Source organism: Rhipicephalus microplus, chromosome X (genome assembly GCF_043290135.1).
Source record: "Rhipicephalus microplus isolate Deutch F79 chromosome X, USDA_Rmic, whole genome shotgun sequence".
NCBI classification, from domain to species: domain Eukaryota; kingdom Metazoa; phylum Arthropoda; class Arachnida; order Ixodida; family Ixodidae; genus Rhipicephalus; species Rhipicephalus microplus.
The window spans coordinates 465,386,329-465,403,815 of NC_134710.1; the positions used below are offsets into that span (position 1 = coordinate 465,386,329).

General features: G+C 43.9%; 6 non-coding genes across 6 annotated transcripts; all 6 read right to left on the minus strand.

Moving 5' to 3' along the window:
* Window positions 1-231: 231 nt before the first annotated feature.
* Window positions 232-304, minus strand: TRNAF-GAA (transfer RNA phenylalanine (anticodon GAA)). The gene has a single exon. It is a non-coding gene; the product is annotated as a tRNA-Phe (tRNA).
* A 2,187-nt stretch (window positions 305-2,491) lies between these two features.
* TRNAF-GAA (transfer RNA phenylalanine (anticodon GAA)) lies at window positions 2,492-2,564 on the minus strand. Its single transcript has one exon. It is a non-coding gene; the product is annotated as a tRNA-Phe (tRNA).
* A 1,216-nt stretch (window positions 2,565-3,780) lies between these two features.
* Window positions 3,781-3,853, minus strand: TRNAF-GAA (transfer RNA phenylalanine (anticodon GAA)). The gene has a single exon. It is a non-coding gene; the product is annotated as a tRNA-Phe (tRNA).
* A 2,185-nt stretch (window positions 3,854-6,038) lies between these two features.
* On the minus strand, window positions 6,039-6,111 carry TRNAF-GAA (transfer RNA phenylalanine (anticodon GAA)). The gene has a single exon. It is a non-coding gene; the product is annotated as a tRNA-Phe (tRNA).
* Window positions 6,112-13,466: 7,355 nt separating this feature from the next.
* On the minus strand, window positions 13,467-13,539 carry TRNAF-GAA (transfer RNA phenylalanine (anticodon GAA)). Its single transcript has one exon. It is a non-coding gene; the product is annotated as a tRNA-Phe (tRNA).
* A 3,473-nt stretch (window positions 13,540-17,012) lies between these two features.
* Window positions 17,013-17,085, minus strand: TRNAF-GAA (transfer RNA phenylalanine (anticodon GAA)). The gene has a single exon. It is a non-coding gene; the product is annotated as a tRNA-Phe (tRNA).
* Between the last annotated feature and the right edge of the window lie 402 nt (window positions 17,086-17,487).

A 17,487-nucleotide genomic window follows, 5' to 3' on the forward strand; every position in this document is an offset into this window, starting at 1 on the left:
CGGGATCTAGCAGTTCCTGCGCTTCGGTAAAACTGCTTTATTAGAGCTGTTGCACATTACTACATGTCTTTCACGCTTTTCCGGTTTTTTTGCAATGCCTACTCCCGCGATGCAATCTGAATCAGCATTTCTTTATCAAGCATGTGTGTTCACCTGCGTAACCGTTTCACTCGTTAGAAGTATTGCAAAATACTTGTATACCGAGAGATTTAACAAAAAAATTGCTTTGAACGCTGAAACCCGGGATCGAGCCAAGGACCTTTAGATGTTCAGTTTAACGCTCTCCCAACTGAGCTATTTCAGCAGACGGGAGAAGAGTGACAGCGGGATCTAGCAGTTCTTGCGCTTCGGTAAAACTGCTTTATTAGAGCTGTTGCACATTACTACATGTCTTTCACGCTGTTCCGGTTCTTTTGCAACGCCTACTGTCGCGATGCAATCTGAATCAGCATTCCTTTATCAAGCAGGTGTATTCACCTTCGTAACTGTTTCACTCGTTAGATGTATTGAAAAATACTTGTGTATCAAAAGATTTAACAAAAAAATGCTCTGGACGCCGAAACCCGTAATCGAGCCAAGGACCTTCAGATTTTCAGTCTAACTCTCTCTGAACTGAGCTATTTCGGCATACGGGAGAAGAGTGAAAGCGGGATTTAACAGTTCTTGCGTTTCGGTAAAACTGCTTTATTAGAGCTGTTGCACATTACTACATGTCTTTCATGCTGTTCTGGTTCTTTTGCAATGCCTACTTCCGCGATGCAATCTGAATCAGCATTTCTTTATCAAGCATGTGTGTTCACCTGCGTAACCGTTTCACTCGTTAGAATTATTGCAAAATACTTGTATACCGACAGATTTAACAAATCGTGCTTTGGACGACGAAACCCGGGATCGAGCCAAGGACCTTTATTTGTTCACATTAACGCTCTCCCAACTGAGCTATTTCAGGAGACGGGAGAAGAGTGACAGCGGGATCTAGCAGTTCTTGCGCTTCGGTAAAACTGCTTTATGAGAGCTGTTGCACATTACTACATGTCTTTCACGCTGTTCCGGTTCTTTTGCAACGCCTACTGTCGCGATGCAATCTGAATCAGCATTTCTTTATCAAGCAGGTGTGTTCACCTGCGTAACCGTTTCACTCGTTAGAATTATTGCGAAATACTTGTATACCGAGAGATTTAACAAAAAAATGCTCTGGACGCCGAAACCCGGGATCGAGCCAAGGACCTTCAGATTTTCAGTCTAACTCTCTCTGAACTGAGCTATTGCGGCATACGGGAGAAGAGTGAAAGCGGCATTTAACAGTTCTTGCGTTTCGGTAAAACTGCTTTATTAGGGCTGTTGCACATTACTACATGTCTTTCACGCTGTTCTGGTTCTTTTGCAATGCCTACTTCCGCGATGCAATCTGAATCAGCATTTCTTTATCAAGCATGTGTGTTCACCTGCGTAACCGTTTCACTCGTTAGAATTATTGCAAAATACTTGTATACCGACAGATTTAACAAATCGTGCTTTGGACGACGAAACCCGGGATCGAGCCAAGGACCTTTATATGTTCAGATTAACGCTCTCCCAACTGAGCTATTTCAGGAGACGGGAGAAGAGGGACAGCGGGATCTAGCAGTTCTTGCGCTTCGGTAAAACTGCTTTATTAGAGCTGTTGCAGATTACTACATGTCTTTCACGCTGTTCCGGTTCTTTTGCAACGCCTACTCTCGCGATGCAATCTGAATCAGCATTCCTTTATCAAGCAGGTGTGTTCACCTGCGTAATCGTTTCACTCGTTAGAATTCTTGCCAAATACTTGTATACCGCCAGATGTAACAAAAAAGTGCTTTGGACGCTGAAACCCGGGATCGAGCCAAGGACCTTTATATGTTCAGATTACCACTCTCCCAACTGAGCTATTTCAGCAGACGGGAGAAGAGTGACAGCGGGATCTAGCAGTTCTTGCGCTTCGGTAAAACTGCTTTATTAGAGCTGTTGCACATTACTACATGTTTTTCACGCTGTTCCGGTTTTTTTGCAATGCCTACTGTCGCGATGCAATCTGAATCAGCATTTCTTTATCAAGCATGGGTGTTCACCTGCGTAACCGTTTCACTCGTTAGAAGTATTGCAAAATACTTGTATACCGAGAGATTTAACAAAAAAATTGCTTTGGACGCTGAAACCCGGGATCGAGCCAAGGACCTTTATAAGTTCAGATTAACGCTCTCCCAACTGAGCTATTTCAGCAGACGGAAGAAGAGTGACAGCGGGATCTAGCAGTTCTTGCGCTTCGGTAAAACTGCTTTATTAGATCTGTTGCACATTACTACATGTCTTTCACGCTGTTCCGGGTCTTTTGCAACGCCTACTGTCGCGATGCAATCTGAATCAGCATTCCTTTATCAAGCATGTGTGTTCACCTGCGTAATCGTTTCACTCGTTAGAATTCTTGCCAAATACTTGTATACCGACAGATGTAACAAAAAAGTGCTTTGGACGCTGAAACCCGGGATCGACCCAAGGACCTTTAGATGTTCAGCTTAACGCTCTCCCAACTGAGCTATTTCAGCAGACGGGAGAAGAGTGACAGCGGGATCTAGCAGTTCTTGCGCTTCGGTAAAACTGCTTTATTAGAGCTGTTGCACATTACTACATGTCTTTCACGCTGTTCCGGTTCTTTTGAGACGCCTACTGTCGCGATGCAATCTGAATCAGCATTCCTTTATCAAGCAGGTGTATTCACCTGCGTAACCGTTTCACTCGTTAGAATTCTTGCAAAATACTTGTATACCGACAGATTTAACAAAAAAGTGCTTTGGACGCTGAAACCCGGGATCGAGCCAAGGACCTTTATAAGTTCAGATTACCGCTCTCCCAACTGAGCTATTTCAGCAGACGGAAGAAGAGTGACAGCGGGATCTAGCAGTTCTTGCGCTTCGGTAAAACTGCTTTATTAGAGCTGTTGCACATTACTACATGTCTTTCACGCTGTTCCGGATTTTTGCAACGCCTACTGTCGCGATGCAATCTGAATCAGCATTTCTTTATCAAGCAGGTGTGTTCACCTGCGTAACCGTTTCACTCGTTAGAATTATTGCGAAATACTTGTATACCGAGAGATTTAAAAAAAGTGCTTTGGACGCTGAAACCCGGGATCGAGCCAAGGACCTTTAGATGTTCAGTTTAGCGATCTCCTACTGAGCTATTTCAGCAGAGGGGAGAAGAGTGACAGCGGGATCTAGCAGTTCTTGCGCTTTGGTAAAACTGCTTTATTAGATCTGTTGCACATTACTACATGTCTTTCACGCTGTTCCGGGTCTTTTGCAACGCCTACTGTCGCGATGCAATCTGAATCAGCATTCCTTTATCAAGCAGGTGTGTTCACCTGCGTAATCATTTCACTCGTTAGAATTCTTGCCAAATACTTGTATACCGACAGATGTAACAAAAAAGTGCTTTGGACGCTGAAACCCGGGATCGACCCAAGGACCTTTATATGTTCAGATTACCGCTCTCCCAACTGAGCTATTTCAGCAGACGGGAGAAGAGTGACAGCGGGATCTAGCAGTTCTTGCGCTTCGGTAAAACTGCTTTATTAGAGCTGTTGCACATTACTACATGTCTTTCACGCTTTTCCGGTTTTTTTGCAATGCCTACTCCCGCGATGCAATCTGAATCAGCATTTCTTTATCAAGCATGTGTGTTCACCTGCGTAACCGTTTCACTCGTTAGAAGTATTGCAAAATACTTGTATACCGAGAGATTTAACAAAAAAATTGCTTTGAACGCTGAAACCCGGGATCGAGCCAAGGACCTTTAGATGTTCAGTTTAACGCTCTCCCAACTGAGCTATTTCAGCAGACGGGAGAAGAGTGACAGCGGGATCTAGCAGTTCTTGCGCTTCGGTAAAACTGCTTTATTAGAGCTGTTGCACATTACTACATGTCTTTCACGCTGTTCCGGTTCTTTTGCAACGCCTACTGTCGCGATGCAATCTGAATCAGCATTCCTTTATCAAGCAGGTGTATTCACCTGCGTAACTGTTTCACTCGTTAGATGTATTGAAAAATACTTGTGTATCAAAAGATTTAACAAAAAAATGCTCTGGACGCCGAAACCCGTAATCGAGCCAAGGACCTTCAGATTTTCAGTCTAACGATCTCCGAACTGAGCTATTTCGGCATACGGGAGAAGAGTGAAAGCGGCATTTAACAGTTCTTGCGTTTCAGTAAAACTGCTTTATTAGGGCTGTTGCACATTACTACATGTCTTTCACGCGGTTCCGCTTCTTTTGCAACGCCTACTGCCGCCATGCAATCTGAATCAGCATTTCTTTATCAATCATGTGTGTTCACCTGCGTAACCGTTTCACTCGTTAGAATTATTGCAAAATACTTGTATACCGACAGATTTAACAAATCGTGCTTTGGACGACGAAACCCGGGATCGAGCCAAGGACCTTTATTTGTTCACATTAACGCTCTCCCAACTGAGCTATTTCAGGAGACGGGAGAAGAGTGACAGCGGGATCTAGCAGTTCTTGCGCTTCGGTAAAACTGCTTTATGAGAGCTGTTGCACATTACTACATGTCTTTCACGCTGTTCCGGTTCTTTTGCAACGCCTACTGTCGCGATGCAATCTGAATCAACATTTCTTTATCAAGCAGGTGTGTTCACCTGCGTAACCGTTTCACTCGTTAGAATTATTGCGAAATACTTGTATACCGAGAGATTTAACAAAAAAAATGCTCTGGACGCCGAAACCCGGGATCGAGCCAAGGACCTTCAGATTTTCAGTCTAACTCTCTCTGTACTGAGCTATTTCGGCATACGGGAGAAGAGTGACAGCGGGATCTAGCAGTTCTTGCGCTTCGGTAAAACTGCTTTATTAGAGCTGTTGCACATTACTACATGTCTTTCACGCTGTTCCGGTTCTTTTGAGACGCCTACTGTCGCGATGCAATCTGAATCAGCATTCCTTTATCAAGCAGGTGTATTCACCTGCGTAACCGTTTCACTCGTTAGAATTCTTGCAAAATACTTGTATACCGACAGATTTAACAAAAAAGTGCTTTGGACGCTGAAACCCGGGATCGAGCCAAGGACCTTTATAAGTTCAGATTACCGCTCTCCCAACTGAGCTATTTCAGCAGACGGAAGAAGAGTGACAGCGGGATCTAGCAGTTCTTGCGCTTCGGTAAAACTGCTTTATTAGAGCTGTTGCACATTACTACATGTCTTTCACGCTGTTCCGGATTTTTGCAACGCCTACTGTCGCGATGCAATCTGAATCAGCATTTCTTTATCAAGCAGGTGTGTTCACCTGCGTAACCGTTTCACTCGTTAGAAATTTTGCGAAATACTTGTATACCGAGAGATTTAAAAAACGTGCTTTGGACGCTGAAACCCGGGATCGAGCCAAGGACCTTTAGATGTTCAGTTTAACGATCTCCTACTGAGCTATTTCAGCAGAGGGGAGAAGAGTGACAGCGGGATCTAGCAGTTCTTGCGCTTTGGTAAAACTGCTTTATTAGATCTGTTGCACATTACTACATGTCTTTCACGCTGTTCCGGGTCTTTTGCAACGCCTACTGTCGCGATGCAATCTGAATCAGCATTCCTTTATCAAGCAGGTGTGTTCACCTGCGTAATCATTTCACTCGTTAGAATTCTTGCCAAATACTTGTATACCGACAGATGTAACAAAAAAGTGCTTTGGACGCTGAAACCCGGGATCGACCCAAGGACCTTTATATGTTCAGATTACCGCTCTCCCAACTGAGCTATTTCAGCAGACGGGAGAAGAGTGACAGCGGGATCTAGCAGTTCTTGCGCTTCGGTAAAACTGCTTTATTAGAGCTGTTGCACATTACTACATGTCTTTCACGCTTTTCCGGTTTTTTTGCAATGCCTACTCCCGCGATGCAATCTGAATCAGCATTTCTTTATCAAGCATGTGTGTTCACCTGCGTAACCGTTTCACTCGTTAGAAGTATTGCAAAATACTTGTATACCGAGAGATTTAACAAAAAAATTGCTTTGAACGCTGAAACCCGGGATCGAGCCAAGGACCTTTAGATGTTCAGTTTAACGCTCTCCCAACTGAGCTATTTCAGCAGACGGGAGAAGAGTGACAGCGGGATCTAGCAGTTCTTGCGCTTCGGTAAAACTGCTTTATTAGAGCTGTTGCACATTACTACATGTCTTTCACGCTGTTCCGGTTCTTTTGCAACGCCTACTGTCGCGATGCAATCTGAATCAGCATTCCTTTATCAAGCAGGTGTATTCACCTGCGTAACTGTTTCACTCGTTAGATGTATTGAAAAATACTTGTGTATCAAAAGATTTAACAAAAAAATGCTCTGGACGCCGAAACCCGTAATCGAGCCAAGGACCTTCAGATTTTCAGTCTAACGATCTCCGAACTGAGCTATTTCGGCATACGGGAGAAGAGTGAAAGCGGCATTTAACAGTTCTTGCGTTTCGGTAAAACTGCTTTATTAGGGCTGTTGCACATTACTACATGTCTTTCACGCTGTTCTGGTTCTTTTGCAATGCCTACTTTCGCGATGCAATCTGAATCAGCATTTCTTTATCAAGCATGTGTGTTCACCTGCGTAACCGTTTCACTCGTTAGAATTATTGCAAAATACTTGTATACCGACAGATTTAACAAATCGTGCTTTGGACGACGAAACCCGGGATCGAGCCAAGGACCTTTATATGTTCAGATTAACGCTCTCCCAACTGAGCTATTTCAGGAGACGGGAGAAGAGGGACAGCGGGATCTAGCAGTTCTTGCGCTTCGGTAAAACTGCTTTATTAGAGCTGTTGCAGATTACTACATGTCTTTCACGCTGTTCCGGTTCTTTTGCAACGCCTACTCTCGCGATGCAATCTGAATCAGCATTCCTTTATCAAGCAGGTGTGTTCACCTGCGTAATCGTTTCACTCGTTAGAATTCTTGCCAAATACTTGTATACCGACAGATGTAACAAAAAAGTGCTTTGGACGCTGAAACCCGGGATCGAGCCAAGGACCTTTATATGTTCAGATTACCACTCTCCCAACTGAGCTATTTCAGCAGACGGGAGAAGAGTGACAGCGGGATCTAGCAGTTCTTGCGCTTCGGTAAAACTGCTTTATTAGAGCTGTTGCACATTACTACATGTTTTTCACGCTGTTCCGGTTTTTTTGCAATGCCTACTCCCGCGATGCAATCTGAATCAGCATTTCTTTATCAAGCATGGGTGTTCACCTGCGTAACCGTTTCACTCGTTAGAAGTATTGCAAAATACTTGTATACCGAGAGATTTAACAAAAAAATTGCTTTGGACGCTGAAACCCGGGATCGAGCCAAGGACCTTTATAGGTTCAGATTAACGCTCTCCCAACTGAGCTATTTCAGCAGACGGAAGAAGAGTGACAGCGGGATCTAGCAGTTCTTGCGCTTCGGTAAATCTGCTTTATTAGAGCTGTTGCACATTACTACATGTCTTTCACGCTATTCCGGATTTTTGCAACGCCTACTGTCGCGATGCAATCTGAATCAGCATTTCTTTATCAAGCAGGTGTGTTCACCTGTGTAACCGTTTCACTCGTTAGAATTATTGCGAAATACTTGTATACCGACAGATTTAACAAAAAAGTGCTTTGGACGCTGAAACCCGGGATCGAGCCAAGGACCTTTATAAGTTCAGATTAACGCTCTCCCAACTGAGCTATTTCAGCAGACGGAAGAAGAGTGACAGCGGGATCTAGCAGTTCTTGCGCTTCGGTAAATCTGCTTTATTAGAGCTGTTGCACATTACTACATGTCTTTCACGCTATTCCGGATTTTTGCAACGCCTACTGTCGCGATGCAATCTGAATCAGCATTTCTTTATCAAGCAGGTGTGTTCACCTGTGTAACCGTTTCACTCGTTAGAATTATTGCGAAATTCTTGTATACCGAGAGATTTAAAAAAAAGTGCTTTGATCGCCGAAACCCGGGATCGATATAATTACCTTTATATGTTCAGTTTAACGCTCTCCCAACTGAGCTATTTCAGCAGACGGGAGAAGAGAGACAGCGGGATCTAACAGTTCTTGCACTTCGGTAAAACCGCTTTATTAGAGCTGTTGCATATTAATACGTGTCTTTCACGCTGTTCCGGTTTTTTTGCAACGCTTACTGCCGCGATTCAATCTGATTCAGCATTTCTTTATCAAGCATGTGTGTTCACCTGCGTAACTGTTTAGCTCGTTAGAATTCTTGCAAAATACTTGTATACCGACAGATTTAACAAATCGTGCTTTGGACGACGAAACCCGGGATCGAGCCAAGGACCTTATAAATGTTCAGATTAACGCTCTCCCAACTGAGCTATTTCAGCAGACGGGAGAAGAGTGACAGCGGGATCTAGCAGTTCTTGCGCTTCAGTAAAACTGCTTTATTAGAGCTGTTGCAGATTACTACATGTCTTTCACGCTGTTCCAGTTCTTTTGCAACGCCTACTGTCGCGATGCAATCTGAATCAGCATTTCTTTATCAAGCAGGTGTGTTCACCTGCGTAACCGTTTCACTCGTTAGAATTATTGCGAAATACTTGTATACCGACAGATTTAACAAAAAAGTGCTTTGGACGCTGAAACCCGGGATCGAGCCAAGGACCTTTAGATGTTCAGTTTAACGCTCTCCCAACTGCGCTATTTCGGCAGACGGGAGAAGAGTGACAGCAGGATTTAAGAGTTCTTGCGTTCCGGTAAAACCGCTTTATTAGAGCTGTCGCACATTATTACGTGTATTTCACGCTATTCCGGTTCTTTTGCAATGCCTACTCCCGCGATGCAATCTGAATCAGCATTTCTTTATCAAGCATGTGTGTTCACCTGCGTAACCGTTTCACTCCTCAGAATTGATGCAAAATACTTGTATACCGACAGATTTACCAAAAAATTGCTTTGGACGCAGAAACCCGGGATCGAGCCAAGGACCTTTAGATGTTCAGTTTAACGCTCTCCCAACTGCGCTATTTCGGCAGACGGGAGAAGAGTGACAGCGGGATTCAAGAGTTCTTGCGTTTCGGTAAAACCGCTTTATTAGAGCTGTTGCACATTATTACGTGTATTTCACGCTGTTCTGGTTCTTTTGCAATGCCTACTCCCGCGATGCAATCTGAATCAGCCTTTCTTTATCAGGCATGTGTGTTCACCTGCGTAACCGTTTCACTCGTTAGAAGTATTGCAAAATACTTGTATACCGAGAGATTGAACAAAAAAATTGCTCTGGACGCCGAAACCGGGGATCGAGCCAAGGATCTGTAGATTTTCAGTCTAACGCTCTCCCAACTGCGCTATTTCGGCAGACGGGAGAAGAGTGACAGCGGGATTTAAGAGTTCTTGCGTTTCGGTAAAACCGCTTTATTAGAGCTGTTGCACATTATTACGTGTATTTCACGCTGTTCTGGTTCTTTTGCAATGCCTACTCCCACGATTCAATCTGAGTCAGCATTTCTTTATCAAGCATGTGTGTTCACCTGCGTAACCGTTTCACTCGTTAGAATTATTGCAAAATACTTGTATACCGACAGATTTAACAAATCGTGCTTTGGACGACGAAACCCGGGATCGAGCCAAGGACCTTTATTTGTTCACATAAACGCTCTCCCAACTGAGCTATTTCAGGAGACGGGAGAAGAGTGACAGCGGGATCTAGCAGTTCTTGCGCTTCGGTAAAACTGCTTTATGAGAGCTGTTGCACATTACTACATGTCTTTCACGCTGTTCCGGTTTTTTTGCAACGCCTACTTTCGCGATGCAATCTGAATCAGCATTTCTTTATCAAGCAGGTGTGTTCACCTGCGTAACCGTTTCACTCGTTAGAAGTATTGAAAAATACTTGTGTATCAAAAGATTTAACAAAAAAAATGCTCTGGACGCCGAAACCCGGGATCGAGCCAAGGACCTTCAGATTTTCAGTCTAGCTCTCTCTGAACTGAGCTATTTCGGCATACGGGAGAAGAGTGAAAGCGGCATTTAACAGTTCTTGCGTTTCGGTAAAACTGCTTTATTAGGGCTGTTGCACATTACTACATGTCTTTCATGCTGTTCTGGTTCTTTTGCAATGCCTACTTCCGCGATGCAATCTGAATCAGCATTTCTTTATCAAGCATGTGTGTTCACCTGCGTAACCGTTTCACTCGTTAGAATTATTGCAAAATACTTTTATACCGACAGATTTAACAAATCGTGCTTTGGACGACGAAACCCGGGATCGAGCCAAGGACCTTTATTTGTTCACATAAACGCTCTCCCAACTGAGCTATTTCAGGAGACGGGAGAAGAGTGACAGCGGGATCTAGCAGTTCTTGCGCTTCGGTAAAACTGCTTTATGAGAGCTGTTGCACATTACTACATGTCTTTCACGCTGTTCCGGTTTTTTTGCAACGCCTACTTTCGCGATGCAATCTGAATCAGCATTTCTTTATCAAGCAGGTGTGTTCACCTGCGTAACCGTTTCACTCGTTAGATTCATTGCGAAATACTAGTATACCGAGAGATTTAACAAAAAAAATGCTCTGGACGCCGAAACCCGGGATCGAGCCAAGGACCTTCAGATTTTCAGTCTAACTCTCTCTGAACTGAGCTATTTCGGCATACGGGAGAAGAGTGAAAGCGGCATTTAACAGTTCTTGCGTTTCGGTAAAACTGCTTTATTAGGGCTGTTGCACATTACTACATGTCTTTCACGCTGTTCTGGTTCTTTTGCAATGCCTACTTCCGCGATGCAATCTGAATCAGCATTTCTTTATCAAGCTTGTGTGTTCACCTGCGTAACCGTTTCACTCGTTAGAATTATTGCAAAATACTTGTATAGCGACAGATTTAACAAATCGTGCTTTGGACGACGAAACCCGGGATCGAGCCAAGGACCTTTATATGTTCAGATTAACGCTCTCCCAACTGAGCTATTTCAGGAGACGGGAGAAGAGGGACAGCGGGATCTAGCAGTTCTTGCGCTTCGGTAAAACTGCTTTATTAGAGCTGTTGCAGATTACTACATGTCTTTCACGCTGTTCCGGTTCTTTTGCAACGCCTACTCTCGCGATGCAATCTGAATCAGCATTCCTTTATCAAGCAGGTGTGTTCACCTGCGTAATCGTTTCACTCGTTAGAATTCTTGCCAAATACTTGTATACCGACAGATGTAACAAAAAAGTGCTTTGGACGCTGAAACCCGGGATCGAGCCAAGGACCTTTATATGTTCAGATTACCACTCTCCCAACTGAGCTATTTCAGCAGACGGGAGAAGAGTGACAGCGGGATCTAGCAGTTCTTGCGCTTCGGTAAAACTGCTTTATTAGAGCTGTTGCACATTACTACATGTCTTTCACGCTGTTCCGGTTTTTTTTGCAATGCCTACTCCCGCGATGCAATCTGAATCAGCATTTCTTTATCAAGCATGTGTGTTCACCTGCGTAACCGTTTCACTCCTCAGAATTGATGCAAAATACTTGTATACCGACAGATTTACAAAAAATTGCTTTGGACGCAGAAACCCGGGATCGAGCCAAGGACCTTTAGATGTTCAGTTTAACGCTCTCCCAACTGCGCTATTTCGGCAGACGGGAGAAGAGTGACAGCGGGATTCAAGAGTTCTTGCGTTTCGGTAAAACCGCTTTATTAGAGCTGTTGCACATTATTACGTGTATTTCACGCTGTTCTGGTTCTTTTGCAATGCCTACTCCCGCGATGCAATCTGAATCAGCCTTTCTTTATCAGGCATGTGTGTTCACCTGCGTAACCGTTTCACTCGTTAGAAGTATTGCAAAATACTTGTATACCGAGAGATTGAACAAAAAAATTGCTCTGGACGCCGAAACCGGGGATCGAGCCAAGGATCTGTAGATTTTCAGTCTAACGCTCTCTCAACTGCGCTATTTCGGCAGACGGGAGAAGAGTGACAGCGGGATTTAAGAGTTCTTGCGTTTCGGTAAAACCGCTTTATTAGAGCTGTTGCACATTATTACGTGTATTTCACGCTGTTCTGGTTCTTTTGCAATGCCTACTCCCACGATTCAATCTGAGTCAGCATTTCTTTATCAAGCATGTGTGTTCACCTGCGTAACCGTTTCACTCGTTAGAATTATTGCAAAATACTTGTATACCGACAGATTTAACAAATCGTGCTTTGGACGACGAAACCCGGGATCGAGCCAAGGACCTTTATTTGTTCACATAAACGCTCTCCCAACTGAGCTATTTCAGGAGACGGGAGAAGAGTGACAGCGGGATCTAGCAGTTCTTGCGCTTCGGTAAAACTGCTTTATGAGAGCTGTTGCACATTACTACATGTCTTTCACGCTGTTCCGGTTTTTTTTGCAACGCCTTCTTTCGCGATGCAATCTGAATCAGCATTTCTTTATCAAGCAGGTGTGTTCACCTGCGTAACCGTTTCACTCGTTAGAAGTATTGAAAAATACTTGTGTATCAAAAGATTTAACAAAAAAAATGCTCTGGACGCCGAAACCCGGGTTCGAGCCAAGGACCTTCAGATTTTCAGTCTAGCTCTCTCTGAACTGAGCTATTTCGGCATACGGGAGAAGAGTGAAAGCGGCATTTAACAGTTCTTGCGTTTCGGTAAAACTGCTTTATTAGGGCTGTTGCACATTACTACATGTCTTTCACGCTGTTCTGGTTCTTTTGCAATGCCTACTTCCGCGATGCAATCTGAATCAGCATTTCTTTATCAAGCTTGTGTGTTCACCTGCGTAACCGTTTCACTCGTTAGAATTATTGCAAAATACTTGTATAGCGACAGATTTAACAAATCGTGCTTTGGACGACGAAACCCGGGATCGAGCCAAGGACCTTTAGATGTTCAGTTTAACGCTCTCCTACTGAGCTATTTCAGCAGAGGGGAGAAGAGTGACAGCGGGATCTAGCAGTTCTTGCGCTTCGGTAAAACTGCTTTATTAGATCTGTTGCACATTACTACATGTCTTTCACGCTGTTCCGGGTCTTTTGCAACGCCTACTCTCGCGATGCAATCTGAATCAGCATTCCTTTATCAAGCAGGTGTGTTCACCTGCGTAATCGTTTCACTCGTTAGAATTCTTGCCAAATACTTGTATACCGACAGATGTAACAAAAAAGTGCTTTGGACGCTGAAACCCGGGATCGAGCCAAGGACCTTTATATGTTCAGATTACCACTCTCCCAACTGAGCTATTTCAGCAGACGGGAGAAGAGTGACAGCGGGATCTAGCAGTTCTTGCGCTTCGGTAAAACTGCTTTATTAGAGCTGTTGCACATTACTACATGTCTTTCACGCTGTTCCGGTTTTTTTTGCAATGCCTACTCCCGCGATGCAATCTGCATCAGCATTTCTTTATCAAGCATGGGTGTTCACCTGCGTAACCGTTTCACTCGTTAGAAGTATTGCAAAATACTTGTATACCGAGAGATTTAACAAAAAAATTGCTTTGAACGCTGAAACCCGGAATCGAGCCAAGGACCTTTAGATGTTCAGTTTAACGCTCTCCCAACTGGGCTATTTCAGCAGACGGGAGAAGAGTAACAGCGGGATCTAGCAGTTCTTGCGCTTCGGTAAAACTGCTTTATTAGAGCTGTTGCACATTACTGCATGTCTTTCACGCTGTTCCGGTTCTTTTGCAACGCCTACTGTCGCGATGCAATCTGAATCAGCATTCCTTTATCAAGCAGGTGTGTTCACCTGCGTAACCGTTTCACTCGTTAGAATTCTTGCAAAATACTTGTATACCGACAGATTTAACAAAAAAGTGCTTTGGACGCTGAAACCCGGGATCGAGCCAAGGACCTTTATAAGTTCAGATTAACACTCTCCCAACTGAGCTATTTCAGCAGACGGAAGAAGAGTGACAGCGGGATCTAGCAGTTCTTGCGCTTCGGTAAATCTGCTTTATTAGAGCTGTTGCACATTACTACATGTCTTTCACGCTATTCCGGATTTTTGCAACGCCTACTGTCGCGATGCAATCTGAATCAGCATTTCTTTATCAAGCAGGTGTGTTCACCTGTGTAACCGTTTCACTCGTTAGAATTATTGCGAAATTCTTGTATACCGAGAGATTTAAAAAAAAAGTGCTTTGATCGCCGAAACCCGGGATCGATATAATTACCTTTATATGTTCAGTTTAACGCTCTCCCAACTGAGCTATTTCAGCAGACGGGAGAAGAGAGACAGCGGGATCTAACTGTTCTTGCGCTTCGGTAAAACCGCTTTATTAGAGCTGTTGCATATTAATACGTGTCTTTCACGCTGTTCCGGTATTTTGCAACGCCTACTGCCGCGATTCAATCTCATTCAGCATTTCTTTATCAAGCATGTGTGTTCACCTGCGTAACTGTTTAGCTCGTTAGAATTCTTGCAAAATACTTGTATACCGACAGATTTAACAAATCGTGCTTTGGACGACGAAACCCGGGATCGAGCCAAGGACCTTATAAATGTTCAGATTAACGCTCCCCCAACTGAGCTATTTCAGCAGACGGGAGAAGAGTGACAGCGGGATCTAGCAGTTCTTGCGCTTCAGTAAAACTGCTTTATTAGAGCTGTTGCAGATTACTACATGTCTTTCACGCTGTTCCAGTTCTTTTGCAACGCCTACTGTCGCGATGCAATCTGAATCAGCATTTCTTTATCAAGCAGGTGTGTTCACCTGCGTAACCGTTTCACTCGTTAGAATTATTGCGAAATACTTGTATACCGACAGATTTAACAAAAAAGTGCTTTGGACGCTGAAACCCGGGATCGAGCCAAGGACCTGTAGATTTTCAGTCTAACGCTCTCCCAACTGCGCTATTTCGGCAGACGGGAGAAGAGTGACAGCGGGATTTAAGAGTTCTTGCGTTTCGGTAAAACCGCTTTATTAGAGCTGTTGCACATTATTACGTGTATTTCACGCTGTTCTGGTTCTTTTGCAATGCCTACTCCCACGATTCAATCTGAGTCAGCAATTCTTTATCAAGCATGTGTGTTAACCTGCGAAACCATTTCACTCGTTAGAAGTATTGAAAAATACTTGTGTATCAAAAGATTTAACAAAAAAAATGCTCTGGACGCCGAAACCCGGGTTCAAGCCAAGGACCTTCAGATTTTCAGTCTAGCTCTCTCTGAACTGAGCTATTTCGGCATACGGGAGAAGAGTGAAAGCGGCATTTAACAGTTCTTGCGTTTCGGTAAAACTGCTTTATTAGGGCTGTTGCACATTACTACATGTCTTTCATGCTGTTCTGGTTCTTTTGCAATGCCTACTTCCGCGATGCAATCTGAATCAGCATTTCTTTATCAAGCATGTGTGTTCACCTGCGTAACCGTTTCACTCGTTAGAATTATTGCAAAATACTTGTATACCAACAGATTTAACAAATCGTGCTTTGGACGACGAAACCCGGGATCGAGCCAAGGACCTTTATTTGTTCACATTAACGCTCTCCCAACTGAGCTATTTCAGGAGACGGGAGAAGAGTGACAGCGGGATCTAGCAGTTCTTGCGCTTCGGTAAAACTGCTTTATTAGATCTGTTGCACATTACTACATGTCTTTCACGCTGTTCCGGGTCTTTTGCAACGCCTACTGTCGCGATGCAATATGAATCAGCATTCCTTTATCAAGCAGGTGTGTTCACCTGCGTAATCGTTTCACTCGTTAGAATTCTTGCCAAATACTTGTATACCGACAGATGTAACAAAAAAGTGCTTTGGACGCTGAAACCCGGGATCGACCCAAGGACCTTTAGATGTTCAGTTTAACGCTCTTCAACTGAGCTATTTCAGCAGACGGGAGAAGAGTGACAGCGGGATCTAGCAGTTCTTGCGCTTCGGTAAAACTGCTTTATTAGAGCTGTTGCACATTACTACATGTCTTTCACGCTGTTCCGGTTCTTTTGCAACGCCTACTGTCGCGATGCAATCTGAATCAGCATTCCTTTATCAAGCAGGTGTATTCACCTGCGTAACCGTTTCACTCGTTAGAATTCTTGCAAAATACTTGTATACCGACAGATTTAACAAAAAAGTGCTTTGGACGCTGAAACCCGGGATCGAGCCAAGGACCTTTATAAGTTCAGATTACCGCTCTCCCAACTGAGCTATTTCAGCAGACGGAAGAAGAGTGACAGCGGGATCTAGCAGTTCTTGCGCTTCGGTAAAACTGCTTTATTAGAGCTGTTGCACATTACTACATGTCTTTCACGCTGTTCCGGATTTTTGCAACGCCTACTGTCGCGATGCAATCTGAATCAGCATTTCTTTATCAAGCAGGTGTGTTCACCTGCGTAACCGTTTCACTCGTTAGAATTATTGCGAAATACTTGTATACCGAGAGATTTAAAAAAAGTGCTTTGGACGCTGAAACCCGGGATCGAGCCAAGGACCTTTAGATGTTCAGTTTAACGCTCTCCTACTGAGCTATTTCAGCAGAGGGGAGAAGAGTGACAGCGGGATCTAGCAGTTCTTGCGCTTCGGTAAAACTGCTTTATTAGATCTGTTGCACATTACTACATGTCTTTCACGCTGTTCCGGGTCTTTTGCAACGCCTACTGTCGCGATGCAATCTGAATCAGCATTCCTTTATCAAGCAGGTGTGTTCACCTGCGTAATCGTTTCACTTGTTAGAATTCTTGCCAAATACTTGTATACCGACAGATGTAACAAAAAGTGCTTTGGACGCTGAAACCCGGGATCGACCCAAGGACCTTTATATGTTCAGATTACCACTCTCCCAACTGAGCTATTTCAGCAGACGGGAGAAGAGTGACAGCGGGATCTAGCAGTTCTTGCGCTTCGGTAAAACTGCTTTATTAGAGCTGTTGCACATTACTACATGTCTTTCACGCTTTTCCGGTTTTTTTGCAATGCCTACTCCCGCGATTCAATCTGAATCAGCATTTCTTTATCAAGCATGTGTGTTCACCTGCGTAACTGTTTCACTCGTTAGAAGTATTGCAAAATACTTGTATACCGAGAGATTTAACAAAAAAATTGCTTTGAACGTTGAAACCCGGGATCGAGCCAAGGACCTTTAGATGTTCAGTTTAACGCTCTCCCAACTGAGCTATTTCAGCAGACGGGAGAAGAGTGACAGCGGGATCTAGCAGTTCTTGCGCTTCGGTAAAACTGCTTTATTAGAGCTGTTGCACATTACTACATGTCTTTCACGCTGTTCCGGTTCTTTTGCAACGCCTACTGTCGCGATGCAATCTGAATCAGCATTCCTTTATCAAGCAGGTGTATTCACCTGCGTAACTGTTTCACTCGTTAGAAGTATTGAAAAATACTTGTGTATCAAAAGATATAACAAAAAAATGCTCTGGACGCCGAAACCCGGGATCGAGCCAAGGACCTTCAGATTTTCAGTCTAACTCTCTCTGAACTGAGCTATTTCGGCATACGGGAGAAGAGTGAAAGCGGCATTTAACAGTTCTTGCGTTTCGGTAAAACTGCTTTATTAGGGCTGTTGCACATTA